Source organism: Acinonyx jubatus, chromosome B1, assembly GCF_027475565.1.
Source record: "Acinonyx jubatus isolate Ajub_Pintada_27869175 chromosome B1, VMU_Ajub_asm_v1.0, whole genome shotgun sequence".
NCBI lineage: Eukaryota > Metazoa > Chordata > Mammalia > Carnivora > Felidae > Acinonyx > Acinonyx jubatus.
This window is the reverse complement of record NC_069382.1, coordinates 127795677-127815959: the sequence shown is the minus strand read 5'-3', so window position 1 is coordinate 127815959 and position 20283 is coordinate 127795677. Positions and strand designations below refer to the sequence as shown.

Genomic DNA, 20283 nt, shown 5'->3' with positions numbered 1-20283 from the left:
TAATATGATGGTGAAGTTGGAACACAATTCAAAATAATAGAGGCTCCTGGGTGGCTCAGTCAGTTGAGCATCTGACTCTTGATTTTGGCTCCTGTCATGATCACAGGGACATGGGATTGAGTTCTGTGTCCATGCTTAGCATCCATGCTTAGCATCCATGCTTAGTGTGCAGCCTTTTTAAGATTCCCTCTCTCTCCCTCTCTGCTCCTTTCTCCCACTTGTCTGTGTGTGCTCACTCTGTCTCTCTCAAAAAAAACACAAAAAAAACCACAAAACACACACAAAAAAACCACTATCAGCCGATGGATTGCTTTTCCCTTTTGTCCCAATGTTTAGTTTGCTATAGCTACATCTGAAATTTCTTAGAAAGCCAGGACAGGAGAAAGCCTTCTCTGAAGACTTCTGCTCACAAGAGACAACCTTAAATTTTCAGATCACATATGAGGCCAGTAGCCTGGTTGTAATCAAAGGAGTGTGTGTGCGTGTGTGTGTGTACCCATCCTATGTATGTATGCATGTATGTATGTGTATGTATGTGTATATGTACATGTATACATTTCTGATTACCTGTTTTCTATTTCTCTTTCACTTCCTACTTGAATTAGTGAAAAATGTACAGACTTAAAGATCACAGTTTAAAGAATTTCTGATTATTTTTAATTGTTTAAATACATATCGAAATATTCCTGCTAGGTAATCAAAATTGATAAGTGAGCACTTTCCTGCCATGTACAAGAGCCTTGGTATCATGAATTATACCTTTGAGATTATCTTTGCATTAGTTCTGTTTAGCATATTATTATGACATTAATAGTATGTACATAATAGTTTCTTGAATGCTATAAAATGTTTATTTCATTCTTTTCTTAGTAATCTAGGCTAAAAATTAAATTTCAAAGCCAAAAATCATAAAGCTCAATTTTTCTACAAAAGGCATAATCAAAGAATGACTTAAACCTTGATAACCAGTAAAGCTGTTCAGTATTCATAGCCATGGTAACAGTAAGATTTAAAATAATGGCAATAGCATATCTATCATGACATTATATTCACAGTGTTATTGTTATATGTCATTGGTGTTTTCTTTTATAAAATTGCAATTCTATTTCCAAATTAAAAAAAAAACTATATTCAGATTCCTTTGTACAACTGAAGATAAAGATGCCAGTATTTTAATCACTTTCAAATCTATTGTGTATTTTAAACTATGCATTTAAGGTAAGGGTTTAATTAGTCAGGTTTTCATCATGCTCAGAGCAAAGTAAATTTGAGTGACATGACCCAGGTTTTGTACATTTTATGTGTAAAAATTTTAGTAACTGAACAACAGCAACAACAACAACAACAAAAACAGATATTCCTGGGGCACCTGGGTGGCACAGTCGGTTAAGCATCCGACTTGATTTCATCTCAGGTCATGATCTCACGGTTTGCTGCCAGTGCAGAGCCTGCTGGGGATTCTCTGTCTCTGTCTCTATCTCTGTCTCTGTCTTTCTCCCCTCTGTCCCTCCTCTGCTCTTGCTCTCTCTCTCTCAAAACAAATAAACTTTAAAACAAATGGGTATTCATAGAAACCACATATAGACAACTAGGAATCTTCTGTGGTAAGATGACAGAATGAAGAGAGATCACAGAATTTCCTCAATGCACAATTTTGAAAAAAGTGTGTACAAGTCAGCAAAATCAAAACAAAACATTTTATTAACCCATAATCATACAAAACAAAGCCGTGTCTTTAAAATGAATCTCTTAAGGAAGGGCAAGTAATCGTAGGGAAAGTCAGTGAAAAACTCATGTACACTATAACAATTACATAATATTGATAAAATTGTCAGCATTAAAAAAAAGAATAAGATAAAAAAAATAAGTGAGAATGATGGTAATTATCTACTATTGCCAAAGCAAAAGAGGAAGGAAAGGAACAGAAGAGCGGAATAAACAAACATTTTTTTTAATTTTTTTTTCAACGTTTTTTATTTATTTTTGGGACAGAGAGAGACAGAGCATGAATGGGGGAGGGGCAGAGAGAGACAGAGACACAGAATCGGAAACAGGCTCCAGGCTCCGAGCCATCAGCCCAGAGCCTGACGCGGGGCTCGAACTCACGGACCGCGAGATCGTGACCTGGCTGAAGTCAGACGCTTAACTGACTGCGCCACCCAGGCGCCCCTAAACAAATAAACATTTTAAAATGCATTCTGGAAATGGTAAGTTTTTCACTCTGGAAAATAACAGCAACAGTAATGAATGGAAGAAAATTACACCTAGGAAGTACCATGCACTTATGTGTAGTGAATAAGTATGCAGGCTTCATAAATCACTGATTGGGGTTGAATGCCAACTCCAGTGTGATCTGGGGCAAGTAACTTAATACATCTGTTTTATAGTTTTCTCATATCTTATATGAGGATAATAACATTTTCCTCTAGGATTTTTGTGGGAAAATTAAACATGTTTTATTATAAAAAGTGCCTGGAAGATAGTCAGTGATTATTAAGTTTTAGCTAATCATATTTTGTTTTTAGAAAAGCTTAGGGAAGAAAGAACTAAAAGAGAAATGCGGTGGATAAATAAATTTAAAAATAAGGCATCAAAGACAAATAATATATCAACAGAATAAAATAGATTTTGTGGAGCTAAGAATATAAAATGAGCAAAAAAAAAAGAAAAAAAAAACAAAAAAAAAAAACGCCCAAAACAAAACAAAACAGCAAGACCTTTTGCAGGATTAAACATAACAACGAATATAGAAGTTATGGCTGAAAACTCAGTTGGTGACAGAGATGAAAGCTTCCAGAAAATAGTCCAAGTGAACACAGAGGGAAATAACAGCAATTAAAACACTTGGTAAGGACAAACTCAACGGACAACAACATTTAAAATGATCATGATGGGGTATGTGAAGTAAAGAATTTAACAGAAATGAACAGAAAAAAAAAGTCCTGAAATCCTAAGATAGAAAATTACTGAAATGAAAGAAAACAAATACAATAGCATGGATTAAAAGGCTTACATAGTATCTCAGGAATAAATTAAACAAATTAAATCCAGACTACCTCGATATGAATGAATAAGACTTTTTTAAAAAAGGGAATGAATTAGATTAAATATACATGGTGTGTGGTGTACTGTGTGTGTGTGTGTGTAGCTCATCCATTATTTTAAGCAAAACCTTATCCCTTCATATTTGGTTGATAAGACTATCAGAAGATAAAACAGAGGGCAAATGTTATAAGCCTGATCAAGGTAATAACAACAACAGCAGCAGCAATAATAATAACAATATAAAATAACAATACAAAATTATGAGTTAGGGAAAAACCAAAAGGAATATACATATACTATTTGTTTTTTCATCTTTCCATAGTTGAAGGTCATTACCTACTATTTAAATGTGATAAAATTTCTTTTTTTTAAAAATTTTTTTTTAATGTTTGTTTATTTTTGAGAGAGACAGAAACAGAATGCAAGTGGGTTAGGGGCAGAGAAAGGGAGACACAGAATCCGAAGCAGGCTCCAGGCTCTGAGCCGTCAGCACAGAGCCCGATGTGGGGCTTGAACCCACAGAGCTGTGAGATCATGACTTGAGCCAAAGTCAGGCGCTCAACCGACTGAGCCACCCACGTGCCCCGATGTGAAAAATTTCAAAAATAACAGCATGTCTTATGTAATTTTTAAAGACCAGAAAAATTAAAAAAATACATTATCAAAATTTGATATATGTATCTGTTACTATGCCAGTGCCATAATGTTTTGATTACTATTGCTTTGTAACATAGTTTGGAATCAGGAAGTATGATGCCTCCAGCATTGGTCTTCTTAAGATTATTTAGCTATTAAGGGACTTTTGTTGTTCTGCAAATTTTAGGATTGGCTTTTCTTTTTGTGTGAAAAATGTCATTGGAATTTTGATAGAGGTTGCATTGAATCCATAGGTCACTTTGGGAAGTATGGACATTTTAAGAATATTATTTCTTCCAATCCATAAACACACTTTATCATTTATTTGTGTTGTCTTCAATTTCTTTCATTAATATCTTACAGTTTTCAGTGTAGAGGTCTTTCACCTCCTTGGTTAAATTCATTCGTAAGTATTTTTGTTTTTAATGCTGTTGTAAATGGGATTATCTTCTTTATGTTTTCAGATAGTTTGCTGCTAATTAGAAGTGCAACCAATTTTCGTGTATTGATTTTGTATATTGCAACTTGACTGCATTCATTTATTAGCTTTAACAGGTAGTGTTGTTGGGAGTTTTCTGTGTATAAGCTCATGTCTTAGCAAACAGAGAAAATTTTACTTGGTTTCCAGTTTTGACACTTTTTATTTCTTTTTCTTATTCAATCACTCTATCTAGGACTTCCAGTATTATGTTAAACGGAAATGTGAGAATGGGCAACCTTGTTTTGTTCCTGATCTTAAGATAATGTTAGCTGCGGACCTGTTATATATAGCCTTTAGTAGGTTGAGATACATTTCCTAATTACATGACCATTTTAAGGAACAAGACTGAGGATCCAGTGAGCTAACTTTATTGCTATTTGTGTCTTTTAACTGTGTTCTGTAATCCCCTCAACTAAATATTGAATTATAAAATACCCTTCATAATTGTCTCTTCCAAGACAAAGATTTAAAAGACTTGAAGTTGATTTTAGGTAATAATACTGTATTGTAAATCTGAAATTTGCTATGAGAGTAGATTTTAAGCATTCTTATCACACACACAAAAGATAACTGCATGAGATGATATGTTAATTAGGCAACCATTTCACAATGTATATGTTTTAAAAAACATTGTGTGCCTTAAATATGTACAATTTTTATTTTCAATTATACCTCAATAAGCCTGGAAAATAATAAAAAATTTAAAAACACATTGAGGAATTACATTTTAATGAACAAGAAGCTGCTAAAGGATTTCTCTATGTTTAAGAGTCAGTACTATCTTTACATTGATAGGCAAAAAAATACCAGTTATAAATAGAACTCTAAGGTTGGCAAAGTCTATCTCCACTTTTTTATTTAGCCTTGCCTTTCTCAAAACTGATAACATTGAAAGTCTTAGCTTGCCCCTTGCCGTAACAGGAAAATGAGTCTCCGATTTTGTAATTTCAGGCTCTTTGTGCTTATGGAAGGGTTATTTTTTGGGGGGAAGGAACAGTATATATAGATTATATATATAGATTATATATATATATATATTTATATATTATCTTCTATTATATATATAAGATTTATATATGTATATATCTTATATCTTCTATTTTCTATATATATCTTCTATTTATATTTCTATATATGTGTATCTATATCTATCTATCTATCTATCTATCTATCTATCTATCTATCTATACATAAAATCTGTATATCTCATTGGCTATCACCTGCTTGGCCTTCAGATGTTGTTCCAAAGCTGCCATTTTCAAACTCTAAATATATGATAGATGAATTTAATCCATAATTTATTAGGATGAATTATTTTACTACATAACCATAAATTTTCCTCTTAATACCTTGGTGATACATTTGAATAATGTGTGCATTCATTATTCAGTTAAAAGTAAGATTTGTTTTGGAATATGGGGATTTCAGTGAAGGCTAGACTCCTGAGTGTCTTTGAAAGCACTCAGTCTGGGATCATGGGGGAAACGGAACCATTTAAAATGTTTTATAAGGTTACAACAAAGTAATGGTTGGACAGATAATATATTTTAGAATTCTTCTCTCACTGTAGTTACTAACCTCTTATGTTACAGGAAAAAAAAAACGTGTATTTGTAAATTCATTACTACAAAAAATATTTAGTTGTTACTTCTTTAAGACATTGGGAAGAGATAAATATGTGTTTATTTTCTTAGCAGCATGTTTAAACTTAATATGACCTTAGTGTTTTAAAAACTTGAAAATGAGCTGGTATAATAGAACCTTTGCCAGTTATTTGATACAAATTAAAGAAATACTGCCACGTCATATAATTTTTTGGTCAATTTTTTAGCTTAGTTTTGGGAGTTTTACCTCACAGGATTATTTATAAAACCTCAATCAAATAAATACAAGTGCTTGTGTTCTTCTTTAGTTTTTGTTTATTTTATCAAAAAAAGAAATTTAAACAGTATGGCAGGAAACATGTTGGTTATCAGAGTCACCTGGGGGTAGGCAGTGGCCACCACAAGCTCTGCACTGTGTTGGCTGCTGTGTCTGACATGGCTGGTGCCTGCGTCTTTCTTCACAACTTCAAGTTGATCTTTCCACATCTGCGGTTTCTGTGAAGATGTCACTCTTTCCACACTGAGGGGGATGTTTTTAAATTGAGGTTATGGGAATAAGAGGGTACCTTTTTAGAGCTTCAAAGCCAGATCTCAAAGCCCCAAAGAGTATGTTGATTTTCATTTATTTCTAGAAAATTACCATTGATGGTAGGTTGCTTTCACATCATATAACCAAAGCATCAAGAAGAGCGTATAATGATCTTGGATTAAAAATAAATGCATTCACGTATTTCATATGCTTTTGGCCATCTACATTTCTCAGCTATAAGGGTAAATTTGAACATTATTCAAAATTTAATATGTTTTGTATGTCTTCTGTGGGAAATTTGCTTATAAAAATCACAGTTTGCATTTTATTTTCTAGCTTATTACACATTCCTTTAAGAAAACCCATTTTAAACAATCCTTTTCAATGGATAAAAGCTTTTCAGATATTTTTCCTGTGTGAAAGACATTTAAAAGCTTTACCTTATGCTCATAGCATTTTAATCATCGTAGCAAAGGATTCTGCAAATTTCAAACTCCTGCTGTTTTTTTTATTGTTATTTTTATTATATATTTTCTCTTCCCTTTGAAGCATGTGAAATTGCAGGAGGTGGAATATTTAATTTTGATCATGAATTATTCAGATTTGTTTTTTAAAATTAACATTAGTTTAAATGGTTTAACATTTTCCTTTAGTGCTTCTTAGATTTTCTAATGCAACTCTTAAAGCTGTATTTCTTAGCTGGTACAAAGCTTGATGAATTAGCAGCTACAAGCGATTGCAGGAAATAAACCCAGACCTTGCCTATAAATAAGTGTCTAATTTTATTCTGATTTTCTAGCATCATGTAAGGTACAGCTGCATATAGCTTTATAGGGTATGTGATCATCTCATCTATATTTTGGGGAGATGGTAGGAGCAAATGAATTCATTAATCTCTTTAAAATATCCCTGCTCCAAGAAATGCATTATTCTTCCAGAAAATAATCCCTATATTGTCTTTTTTTAATCACAAAATTGTGGAGTATAGAGATAATATGCCCTTCCATAATTAACCCTTTTGAGATTATATTTTTCCATTATATTAATATCTATAATTGAATATGTAAATAAAATTTGTTTATAAATCATTGATATGCCTTACCAACACATGATGTGTTGCACATTTCACTTTAAATAGTGAGTTAACTTTATTATTCAAAATATGAATGGGAGTTTATACATATAAAAACAAGTAATGAGTAGGAATTAACTGAAGAAGAAAATATTTATAAAAGAAGCTAATGTAAAAGCATCATAGCAGCAAAAAATGCTGTTGTCTTTATTATCATTATTATGTTTGGGAATAATTTGGAGTTACAAGAGGTATTGGATATCATCTAGTTCAAGCTGTTTTTATTATGGATGAACAGGCCAAGTTAATAGTACTATAAACTGAGTCCAGTGTTAGGATCAGGGTTATATCACAGGTCATATGATACCAAGACTTTTCTTGCTGTTATAATTTGGTGACAACCATGTGAAAAACCATCTTTATATCATTACATGTGTTAATTTACTATAAACTAATGTGGATAACCTAGGGAACAATGAACATGATTTGAATTAATTTAGAACACTAATGAATGAGGGGCACCTCGTTGGCTCAGTGGGTTAAATGTCCGACTCTTGATTTTGGCTCAGGTCATGATCTCATGGTTGTGAGATCGAGTCCCACGTCGGGCTCCAGGCTGGGCTTGGAGCCTGCTTGGAATTCTCTGTCTCTTCCTCTTCCCCTCTCCCCAACTTGAACTGTCTCTCTCAAAAAATAAATAAAATTAAATAAAATAATATTAAATTAAATTAAAAATTAAAAAATAAAATACACTAATGAGTGAACTACTCACGCTAACACATATATGCAAAAGAGAAAATACAAAAATAAACTACAGAAGCCAATCTAAGAATGCTTTTACATATAAACCCATACATATGGGTCTCTGAGAGCTGACATCTTGTTCAGATACTAGTCAACAATAAGTTTTGAGCTGTTTGAATACACCTGTCCTGTTTAATTGCCATTTGCTTTCTTGGGGTACAAAGGTCTAGAGGATGTAGTTTCTGCCATCAGGGAGCCAAAAGATGTTTAAATCTAAAATAAAAAAACTCACAACCTAAGGCTTATATGACCACGTAATGCTATGTCCTAGTCTATGTAATTTGTTCAATGAAAATTTGAAAATAGTGTAATTTGCTTTGAATGGAACAATAAGAAATGGTTTAAACTTTGAATAGTGATGAAATAGTCGGTAATGGGAGAAGAAAGCTATCTTGTGAAAAGGATGATATGAGTAGAGATACAAAAGGGGAATGTGTAAGTGATATTAGAGCATGGTGTCGTGTGTTTAATAGGTATTTAAAAGAAGCTATTTCAAGATTAAATTGTATAGCATTCTGAATATTGTATCAATAATCATAGAATAAATTCTTCATCTTATTAAAAGGTATTACAGTTTTTTGAATTGACAAGTGATATGATGATCCTGATGTTCAAAAGATATTAATCTAAAAACAAATAGAAGACATTAATCTGATGTTTAAAATGCTTCACCTGATCACAGTATGTGGAGCTCACTAAAGAAATGGAAGAATATTTCCTATCTCTATGAATTTGACTACTCTAAGTACCTCATATGATTGTAATGATACAGTATTTGGGTTTTTGTGTGTGTGTGTGTGTGTGTGTGTGTGTGTGTGTGTGTGTGTGTTTGTGACCGGGTTATTTTAGTTAGCATGCCTTCAATGTTCATTTTGTCAGAATTATTTCTAAGGCTGAATAATATTACCTTGTATGTATGCATATATATATATATATATATATATATATATATATATATATTTCACATTTTGTTTATCCATTCATCTGGGGATGGGCACTGACTTGTTTCTACTTTTGGCTTTTATGAATAATCTAATATGAACATAGGCTAAAGGGAGGGGTAAGTGAGGAGTTGTTGTTTAATGGGTATAGACTTTTAGCTGCAAGGTGAAAAGGGTTTTGGAAATGGATGATGGTGAAGGCTGCACAACAATATGAATATACTTAATACCACTGAACTGTACACTTAAAAATGGTTAAGGTGGTAAATTTTATGCTACGTGTATTTTACCACAATTAAAAGTAAATAAAAAAAGCAAGTAAATATTTTTTTAAAAAAATCAAACAAGAAAGATACGAAAAAAAAATAGAGGTGATAACAAACTATTTCATTAGCTAAGATGTAGAATAATAAGGACTCAAACTTTATCAAAACACATTGCTATTCATCTATTTTGTCAATACATTCTCTGTGGAGAATCTGTTGATTTCTAAGTAGTATACCATAAACAGTAATCATTGGTGTAGTGTGTGTGCGTGCGTGTGTGTGTGTGTGTGTGTGTGTGTGTGTGATAGGCTGTGTGTGGTGAAGGGAAGACTGACATTTAAAGTGAAGATTATCATATATTTCTCTAGTTATATCATAGAGTTATGTTTAGGCATAAAGATACAACTCACTGCCATTAGGAAGGATCTCTAGAAATGATGTTTTATAGACAAACAAATCACTCTGGTTGACAGAAATATTGGAAGCAGCAGGATTACTATGTACAAAATATAGTAGTGAAGAATATTGCACATTTGGAGAACTAAATATGCTACAATGTGGTTGGAATAAAGTGTAGAGTCAGTGAAGTAGTGAGTCATGACATTGGAAACAGGTGTATTCCTTAAAAGTATTATCAACCAATATATTGCTCTGCACTGTTCTGTCAGAAATATAACTCTTGTTTTTTTTTTCTGTTTAATTAGGTCATTTATTTTGTGATTAATGGTTTTAAGAAATGTAATCAGGTCTATATTTTAAAAAGTGTGAAAAAATAGTACAAATGAAAGTATACTATTGAGAACGTTCATTTTGTCACTTTGATGGGAGATATTTCTCCATGGGTCTCTAGTGTTTTTCCATGTTCTGTGAGCAAAGTCACTGTCTTTGTTACAGAACTGTCTTTTTTTTTTTTTTTTTTTTTCAACGTTTTTTATTTATTTTTGGGACAGAGAGAGACAGAGCATGAATGGGGGAGGGGCAGATAGAGAGGGAGACACAGAATCGGAAACAGGCTCCAGGCTCTGAGCCATCAGCCCAGAGCCTGACGTGGGGCTCGAACCCACGGACCGCGAGATCGTGACCTGGCTGAAGTTGGACGCTTAACTGACTGAGCCACCCAGGAGCCCCCAGAACTGTCTTTTCAAGGATATTTGTATAGAGAATAGCCTTAGAAGAGACAGTGTCTTTCCTTTGGAAGTAAGGAAAGGCATAATTACTATCCATTGTAAAATATCTGAGTTTTTAAGTTTATAGCTCCTCTCCTATAATGCAACCCACTCCATGTACAGATGTTACTTGTCTCCCTTTGTATTTCTTTGTGGGAATTTAGGCTCAGAATTGGCATTAGAGAAGGCTGATACTCTAGACATGGTGATAGCTGTGAATAATAAAGTCCTTTTTCTCTTACTGAGGAGTCTTACTGCTTCTGTGAGTATCCATGAAAGTGTGACCAGTAACTTGAAAGCTTATAAGGTAAAATCTTAGACCCTGAATAGTTACTGACAGTTTTGGCTCTGAGGATGAGATGCTGACAGAGATTTTATTTCTGGAAAGGGATGGAGGAGTGTTTATTAACAGGATTTGAGGAAAGTCTACAGGACTTGGTAGCAAACCTGTTGACTATATTATATGGTCAACCAGGCAATAAATGGTTCTCATTTCAATTGCCTTTTAATAAGGAGGTATTGGAAAGGTGGTTGCAGCTGGATACTAGGGAGTAGGTCTTCTTGACAGTGCAGGAGTTGTTGCAAGCCCTACTCTTCACAAGTTGGGAAGGAGAATTTCCTTGCCTTTCTGGTTGTCAGTCTAAAGTATGCCTGGTTGAAACACATAGAACCAAGATTTTTCCTGGATGGACAGAGTTCCACCCCCTTTGAAAAAACAGTTACAGAATCTTGCACAGTTACTGAAGATGAAGGTAGAGGAATTTTTGCCTGAGATAGACAGACAGGTAAATCATTGCAACTCGGGCTGGCTTACTTGGGAAATGAGAGCCCTGAGAATATAATAATGGCAGCACTTGGTTGTTTTATGGTTCAGTCCCTCTTTGCAGTCTACCCAACCTTATATATATTCGGACATGACAGTAAAATGTCTTGGAGTGATTTTTAGTGGGTTCTAGAGGCTTATAGGGTGTTTGACTCAGTGAGATTTCTGAGAGAGACTCCCGTGGTAAACTGTAGATGAAGTAGTGACTAGTATTCAGGCTTATACTGCCATGGATCGGATTTGCAGTGCTAATGAAGTTGACCCACTGGGAGAATGAGACACCGACCCAGATTTTTTTAGATGAATTCTGGCTCAGAGTCCTGCTACCCAGGATAATTCCCCTAGCCTTTATGATGAAACCAGGTGAGAACTTCAGAGATGTTATGGCAGTGAGGCAGCAAGTGATATGGATTAATGTGGACTCCTTAAAAGATTTGCTGCTGTAAGGGTCAAGCCCAAGTCAGCCAAAGAAGGTGCCATGTTGGAGGCATTGTCAATTTGTGTTCCCCATTTGGAAAGGGTAAAAATGGTTAAAAACACTTTCATTCCTAGGGCACCATATGTGGCTCTGGTATTACATTATTTGTGTAGAAGCCAGGAATTAACTTGCCTCTTGACATGCATTATAGGTATGGTCATAATTGAGCTTATGGTATTTAAGGAAATATTACCAGTAGATCATGTAGCTGTCAGATGACTGTAGAGATCTCTCTCCAAATTTAGGCTGTCTGTGGTTACTGGGGGGTTTTCACAGAGGAATAAGTGACTCAGTATTAATGTGCACTTTTTGTGCAGTTATCCCTACAATGGAAACCACCAGTTCAAAACGGTGGTACAATATTTCTCCTTGCTTTCAGCTGCAGTGATCAGTGTTATGACTTTGGCTCTTGACGGATTCAGGTTAGCCTCAACTCACTGACCAGGGTAATTATTAGGTGATAGATTTGCCCTAGACTTTCTCCTTGCCAGCCAAATGAGTCTGTGCAATCTTTAAGACTTCCTTGTTTACCTGAGTTAATGTCTTGGGTCAAATGGAAAGGTCAATGCACAAAGCCACTAGGTTTTTTAAAGACAGTTCTTGAAGAGTTGTAGGATTTGTTCAGCCTTCTGGGTCTGGGACCCAGGGGGTCATGGTTGAATTCAGCTCTGCAACACAGCCTCATGTCATTACTCAGAGACTTGTTGTTAGTAGCCTTAATTAAATGGTGTATAGGATGAATTGGATGGATTTTGTCACAGCTCTGCCAGTCAAATTAATCAGAGAAGCCAACAGGGTGTTATAGTGATGGGAAATTTCTTCAAAAATTAAGCTATTCTAGAAAAGAGTTGGATATTGTTAAAAAAAAAAAACGCAACAGTATTCTCCATGGATCTCTCATACTTTGGTATCTCTTGCAAGCAGAGGCACTCACTACTTTATGCCAGAATATTTTTCAAGAATGTTTAATTTTGGACAGACTTGGAAGATATAGTGTCTTATTCTGAAACAAATTGCAGGTATGCTTACTGTCCATTATCAAAGATTTGCATATTACCTGTACCCCTCAAGCCGGGCTTGTCTTCTGTAATACAACCAAGTGCATTGCACATATCACATGGCTCTCTTTGTGTTGACTTGTGGGAATTGGTACTTAGGAAATTAGCACACATACACAAAAGTTATTTGTGTCTGACCCAAAGTCTTGTGTCTTCCTAGCAGATATAAAACTGTGGTAGGCTAAAGGTTAGCTTGCAGATAGGGTAAAATAGATACTTCATACACACTTCCTTATAGACTTGTTATATTTGAAGTTATAAAATAATATTAATGTGTTATTGAAGATAATTTTCAGAGAGGGGATATCCCACTAACATTTATCACTAGGTAATAAAATCTCACTTTTAGTGAAATTTAGCTCCATAAAATCTTTGCTATCCAAAATCTGAACATGTGCCAAACTATCAGTCAATACTGCACATAGTATAATTAGGTGAAAGTGGTAGATAAATTATGTGTAGTATGGGTAGCAGAATCCTAAATCATTCTAATGAAAAATGGATTGTATCAGTGATATATAAATAGAAAAGAGCCATGGTCTCCAAGGAAAATACCAGTAGCACATCAAAAGCTGTCAATTTGTTGGAAAAAATAACATCTGAGAGATGGAATTAAACCAAATAACGAGACAATACATAGAAGTAAATATTGCCAAAAATTTAATAATAGGACTTACATTAAGCATGTTGTGAATATCATGTTCAACATAGGTGTAGGAAACCTAGTGGAACTCAGTGTAACATTTTCTTAGAGATTAAAGTAACTGAGATGAGTGGTTTTACTGATTAAACAAATATGATTTGAAATAGACAATAATTAGGGAAATTAACTGTGAATGGTGAATTTCCATAGAAAAATATTTGTAGTTAAATTTTTAAAAACTGTAATTTTTAATGGAAATAGGGTAAATAATAGAAATAACATCATTATCATTTTTCTTTGTCACAATTTTGTGTTTCATCTCTAATTTCTCCTTGCCATTTAGCTGTTTGTTCTTCCCTATCAATATACTTTGCCATTCATTCATTCACTCATTCCTTCATTTGGCAAGTATTTATTAAAAATCTATTATTCATTGAGCATCACTTTTCAGGTATTTGTGGCATTACTTAGAATTTAATAATTTTAGATTTCTGGAAATTCCTAGATCTGCTGGCACTGAGCTGACCTCTGCCTAACAATAGAGAGTGTTTGTGAATGGGCCAGTTATTTTTAGGTCTAGCAGAACTAAAGTGCATACTTGATAGCAAGAATTAAGAAGTAATATTTACAAAGCATTGTACAATTTTCTTTCAGAATTTTATCCTAACAACCAATGTGAGCTAGTTGAGGAGGTCTGATTGTTTCCATTTTACAGTCAAAGAACTTAAGTCTTTAAGAGGAAGTGATCCAAAGCTAGGTTGCATGGTCAAAATTCGAATTTCACAAAAAAATCGTGTGTCCTCTATGTTCTTTTGGCAGATGACAGAATGGGTTAAAATAATTCTAATTGCAATATGGAATCAATTTTTATGTACCTACTGGCAAAGTATATTGCCAATATGAGAGTCAGTAATGCCAATGATAAAAAGAAATAGAGACCTGCTAAAAGATAGAAACACAAGACTATTTAAAGTCTATACTAGAGGGACAATTAGGAAATTGCAGAATTTAAAGACAAAATCAGAAGAATAAGGAGCATATGAAGTAAGAGTAAACACAGAATGAGAATTTATTAGGATAAACTGGGCTTATGTGGTGCTAAAAAGTAAAGCAAGAAAACTCCATTGCTTAAACACAACACAAATGTATTTCTTGCCCACACAAAATCCAGCATGGATCTGGCAAGTCAGTAGGGCATTGCTGCTTTGTGTTGTGACTCAGAAGCTTTCTTTATTTTGGATTGTCATCTTTATGGATTTCTGGATTATCTGGACAGGGGGAGATAATTTTGGAGATTTATATGGGGTGGTTTGAAGGTCAGAACCCGGTCACATGGCTCTAAAATAACTCCAGGGCACTCTGGATTATGTGGGTTAATGTCCATCTATAAGAAAAGTGAACAAAATTGTGGGGTTATGAAACAAAAAGAATATTTCCTCAATGTGAGATAACCATGTGAAGCACCCTCTGAAGACTTAGTCACGTCTCTTGGGCACCAATGACTAAACTGTTTTCCCACATGATTAGTGGTCATGAAGGAGATAAAATACTTTGAATATAAGGGAGGAGGGACAATGGTATATCAGAGGAGCTGTTTGCTTCATACGGTGAGGGCGACTGGTGATAACAGAGTTAAGACGGGGTTATGGAAACTTTTGAAATAAACAAATGGCAATGTAACTTTCTATTTTTTTTAATGTTTGTTTATTTTTGAGACAGAGAGAGACAGAGCATGAGCAGGGGAGGGGCAGAAAGAGAGAGGGAGACACAGAATCCGAAACAGGCTCCAGGCTCTGAGCTGTCAGCACAGAGCTTGATGCGGGGCTTGAACTCATGAACCATGAGATCATGACCTGAGCCGAAGTCAGTGCTTAACTGACTGAGCCACCGGGACGCCCCTGGCAATTTAACTTTCTATATTGGTATGCATATGACATCGTTAAGAATGAGAGATATTCTCAGAATTATATAAAAGCACCAGTAGTTGTGATAAACATTCTGTATGTCTCAGAAAGTGGTTAACTAAAAGGAAGTGGTATTTCATAGGGTGAGTGGGTGAAGAAGCTGAAATGAGAAAATGATAAAAATGGATTCCTCTCTTCTTATAAAAATAAATACAGATTCAGTGTATCTTCTGGTACTAATTTTGATAAATTTTAAACAGTAGTATTGCATTAAATACAATAGTATGAAGCCATTAATGATCTTTACGTTCAAGACATTTGATATATTATTACTTTATTATTTGTGTCTTCACATAGATTTCTATTAATTTTTATATATTTGCCTGTTAATTATATGTGGAAAGATGAGACATTTAACCTCAATTGAAATTGTTTTGCCACCCAAAGTACATTTAAATTATTTGATTTTCATAGCTGTTCAAAACATTATTCCACTGTTTTGTTTTTAAAATGTCTGTTGAAATGTGTTCTTATATTTTCTGCAAAGTTTTGAACTAATTCCAAGTGTCTATTACCTAGGTCTAGCCATGTGAGGAGAAGTTGTCATCCCTCTCTTTAAAACATTTAATTGACAACGATTTTCCGTCTCCATGTCCTAGGGGAGAATTAAAGTTTCATTTATGATGGCGTGACTTTCTTAGGGACAGACATCTAATGAATAGCCAATTCATTTAAGAAGTGTGAGATACTGTGCTCTCTCTCCATGTTCCCCAAAGGTTTAAAGTCCGTTAGGGACAATAAATAATTCAAGAACTGATTGCAATGAAGTAAAAAGTGCTAAAACGGAAATAAGCCTAAATGATGTGAGGACATAAAGAAGATGTTTAGCCCAGCCCAGACAGTTGGACATGGGTGGTACCTAGGACTGTTGGCCAAGCCAATGTCAAAGTCTTCAAAAAATGCGGCAGGAGCAGAGAACTAACAATGACAAAACATATGCCTCCTGTGGTCAAGGAATATTATATGAGGACTGAGTAGCTGTAGCTGGAATGTAAGTCTGGGAGACAGGTCTTACCCAGCTACCACTACACACCCATGTGGTAATTAGGATTCTGGATAATTCGGGCAGAAGGGAACAACCAGGTAGAACTTCGTTTTAACATTCCAAATTACTTTGGAATGTTCATTTTAAGACACAAAAGATTTTTTATTTCATCCTTCTCCAAGACCTTCCTCAAATTTATGAAGCACATTTGAAAGGTCTGAGTCTTTTAGAAATAGTAGTACATTTTATAGAAAAATGATTAAAGCAATAGCTTCATAAAAACACAAAGGCTGATTTCATGTTTACTTTGTGTGATATATATGTGGATATTATATATAAAATGCAAACAAATTAAGATGTAACTGTATCAAATCTTCTGTTTGTTTGCTTTTTAATTCTTTCACCCCAAAGAATATCATGGTGGATGCAGAATTAATAATGGCCATTTTTTTCCCACAAATGTAATGATATGCTATGAAGCAAAAAAAAGAAAGAAGGGGAAAATTGCTTAATGAATGCATTTTGGGGTAACGATCATAAAATTAAATTTTAATCTGTAATCATAAGAATGAAAGAAAAATGAGTTGCTAGAGGTTAAAAAAGTCTATAGTAATATTGTAAAGCAACTATAATTACATTTAAAAATTTAATTTGTTTAATTGATGTTTCTCTAAACCTACATTTTTAAAAATCTTCATCATTTATATACCCCCAATCATTATAATATAAATTCCATTAATGTACATATTAGTAAGTTGAATTGTTTGGTTTGTATTGATGGGGTTTGAATATTCAACTACATTTCTGTTAGGGGTGCTTGGGTGGCTCAGTTGGCTGAGCATCTGACTTTGGCTCAGGTCATGATCTCATGGCTTGTGAGTTTGAGCCCCGCATCAGGCTCTGTGCTGACAGCTCAGAACCTGGAGCTTGCTTCAGATTCTGTGTCTTCCTCTCTCTCTGACTCCTCCCCTACTTGTGGTCTCTCTCTCTCAAAAATAATAAACATTAAAAAAATTAAAAAAAAATCATGCAGCTCTTTATTTACTTAGAATTCTTTGTAGTCTAGGTGTATATAGTAAAAACTGATGCCAGTAGTTGGATAAGGTATTCCAATTTTGTCTTTAATTTTGCAAGTGATTAGATACAATAAAAATATTTATTTAAATTTTATATTGATCTAAGCAGAGGGATAAGTTCATTTGAAAATCCTTATATCCAGTCCATAATTTAGCAAACAAGACAAACTAAAGAAATGAACCAATTCTATTATGTCTGAATTCTCATGGCAATTATTTTCCTAATTTGTACCCTAATGATATTTACTTGTTCTCTACATTTTAGATGCAGTTAATATTGACATGTGTTTGATAATTATGAATATATTTATTGTATGACTATATGTTTTTATAAGAGCATATATCAATATTATATGTTTTAAACTAATCCTTCAAGTAGGATATAGGACTATGTATATCTTTATAGATCACAATAGATATTGAAGCACTAAAGATAATTGCTCTGATGATAAACCACTTCTAAACTTGTTATGTCCATATCTTAATGTTGGTGAAATGTTTGTTCTTCTTTGAATGATGTAATACTATTTTTATTTTAATCATTAAAATACAATTCTTTCCATCATATAAAGCAATATAAATTTAATGTTTCAAATAGATAGGAAGTTATCATTTTATGAAGAAGAAAAAGGTACCCTGCACTTGCTTCTCGTGTGCGACTTATGAGGTTTTATTTCTTTGTATTTAAATACAAAGTACATTAATATGGAAATGATTCAGGAAGTGAAATTATTTTGCTTCCCAACCAGCTCCAATATGATACTTTCAACACATTGAAATATAAAAATTATTTAACTTAACTATAGATTTCTCATGAAGTCGGAAAATTCTCTAACTTATATACTATACTGTTCTACTCAACAAGTTCAGAGTTCGAGACAGTGTGTTACTTGCCTAGTACCTGACATACAGAAGTTTTTCAATAAATATTAATTGAATTAAATTATTAATGTATGTGCTAAGTGCTATGGGAGCTTCAAAGGGAGAATAATACACCATGTTTACTTTCAAAATGATGTAAATGAGACTAATATTATAAGCTACATGGGAAAAATTAATGTTAGTAATTTTTTAAAGTTTTTATTTAAATTCTATTTAGTTGGGGTCCAGTAGGTTAAGTGTCAGACTCTTGATTTTGGCTCAGGTCATGATCTCTCCACTTGTGAGATCACGTCCTGTGTGAAATTCTCTCCCTCTCTCTGTCTCTGACCCCCCCCTCCATTCTTTCCCTCAAAATAAATAAATATTAAAAATGCCAGTTAACATACAGTGTAATATTAATTTCAAGTGAACAATATAGTTATTTAGCACTTCTATACAACACCCAGTGCTCATCACAAGTGCACTCCTTAATCCCCATCCTAATGTTAGTAATTTTTTAGCTTACAGAAATTGTTAAGCACATGAAGATGAATCTTCAAAGGAATGGAACATTAATTGGACCTTGGTGGAAATGTAAATAGGAAACACATGTGGTTCAATTTGCAACTGTGGGAAAGAAAGGAAATGTCAAGCAACATTTGAAAGGTTACATTTTATTTTACCATATTCAAAGGGCATAGGGGAGGGTCATTTGTGTGTGAAAGGAATTATGGATAGGGAAAGTAGTTTATCAGGGATGAATAGTCCTCATTTTAAAGGAAAGTGAATTATCGCCCAAAGAGATCAGTTAACTAGTTTGAGATTCCATAGAACTTAGAAAAAATGGGAGTGTAACTGGGAAGTTTTAGGGAAGCCAGTCTAGACTTCTTTTTCAAAACTATAAATATGTCCAAACATCATCTAGTAAAATGCTAGTAGCCTTAAGCAAACAAACAACAGTTCTTGGTATTTGAGAGGATTTCCTTTAATAGCTACCAAGAACCCCTTCCCATTGTGCACACACTCAGTAGCTCACTCACATCACTTGAAGGGAAGCTTGGAGAAACTTTTATTCTTCAGGCAAGCATATTTAAATCTTGGTTCTGCAACTTTTTGTATCATGGTTTTAGGCCAGTTATTTAATTCTTCTAACCCTCAGGCTTTTCATGTGTAAGACAATGCATGCCATTATGACTGTTAGGATCCATTAGAAAATGTTTTCTCACAATGAATTCATGGCAGAGTGGTCAGAATGATTTTCCTAAAATGTATATTTAAGCATGTCAGTCTCCAATGACGTAAACGTTCCTCACTTGCCTGAAAGGTATTAACAGATGACCCAGACTGCTAATCTTTTGTGATGCCCTCACCTGTCTCCCCCGCTCAAACCATTCTAGCCTTCTGTCTGCCCTAACATACTAGCTCACACCCACCTTCGATGATTTGCATATATTATTTCTTCTGTTAGGAATGCTTTCCCTCTGGGGTTTTCATATGGCTGCTTATTATTCATGACTCAGCCCTAATGACACCTTTAGAAGGGCCTTCCCTGCCTACCTTAGGTAAAGTAGCTGCCTCCCATAACAAGTGAATATTATATTAGTATTTTTTTTAAATAGCATTTATCAGTAGCTCAAATTATCTTATGTATTTGCTAATATATTTACTGTCTAGATTAGGAAACTTTCTCTCCTGTTGTTCAAGATTTAGTGCACCTGGTAAACCTTCAATAAATATTGTTAAATAAGGAAATAAATACATTTTTGTTACCAGAATGATGAGTCCAATATGGAAAATTTGGGGATAAGTAGAAGAAGATAACCAATAAGTCTTTATCTCAGACAACACATA

At 34.0% G+C, this 20283-nt stretch overlaps 1 protein-coding gene and 1 long non-coding RNA gene across 8 annotated transcripts in view; both read left to right on the top strand.

Annotated features, from left to right (window-relative positions):
• The window catches only part of CCSER1 (coiled-coil serine rich protein 1), a 1258994-nt gene that overhangs the window by 196312 nt on the left and 1042399 nt on the right, over window positions 1-20283 (top strand). The gene's annotated exons all lie outside the window — the stretch shown is intronic.
• Window positions 9115-15647, top strand: LOC128314200 (uncharacterized). Its single transcript, XR_008295694.1, has 2 exons — window positions 9115-10265; window positions 10503-15647. It is a non-coding gene; the product is annotated as an uncharacterized LOC128314200 (long non-coding RNA).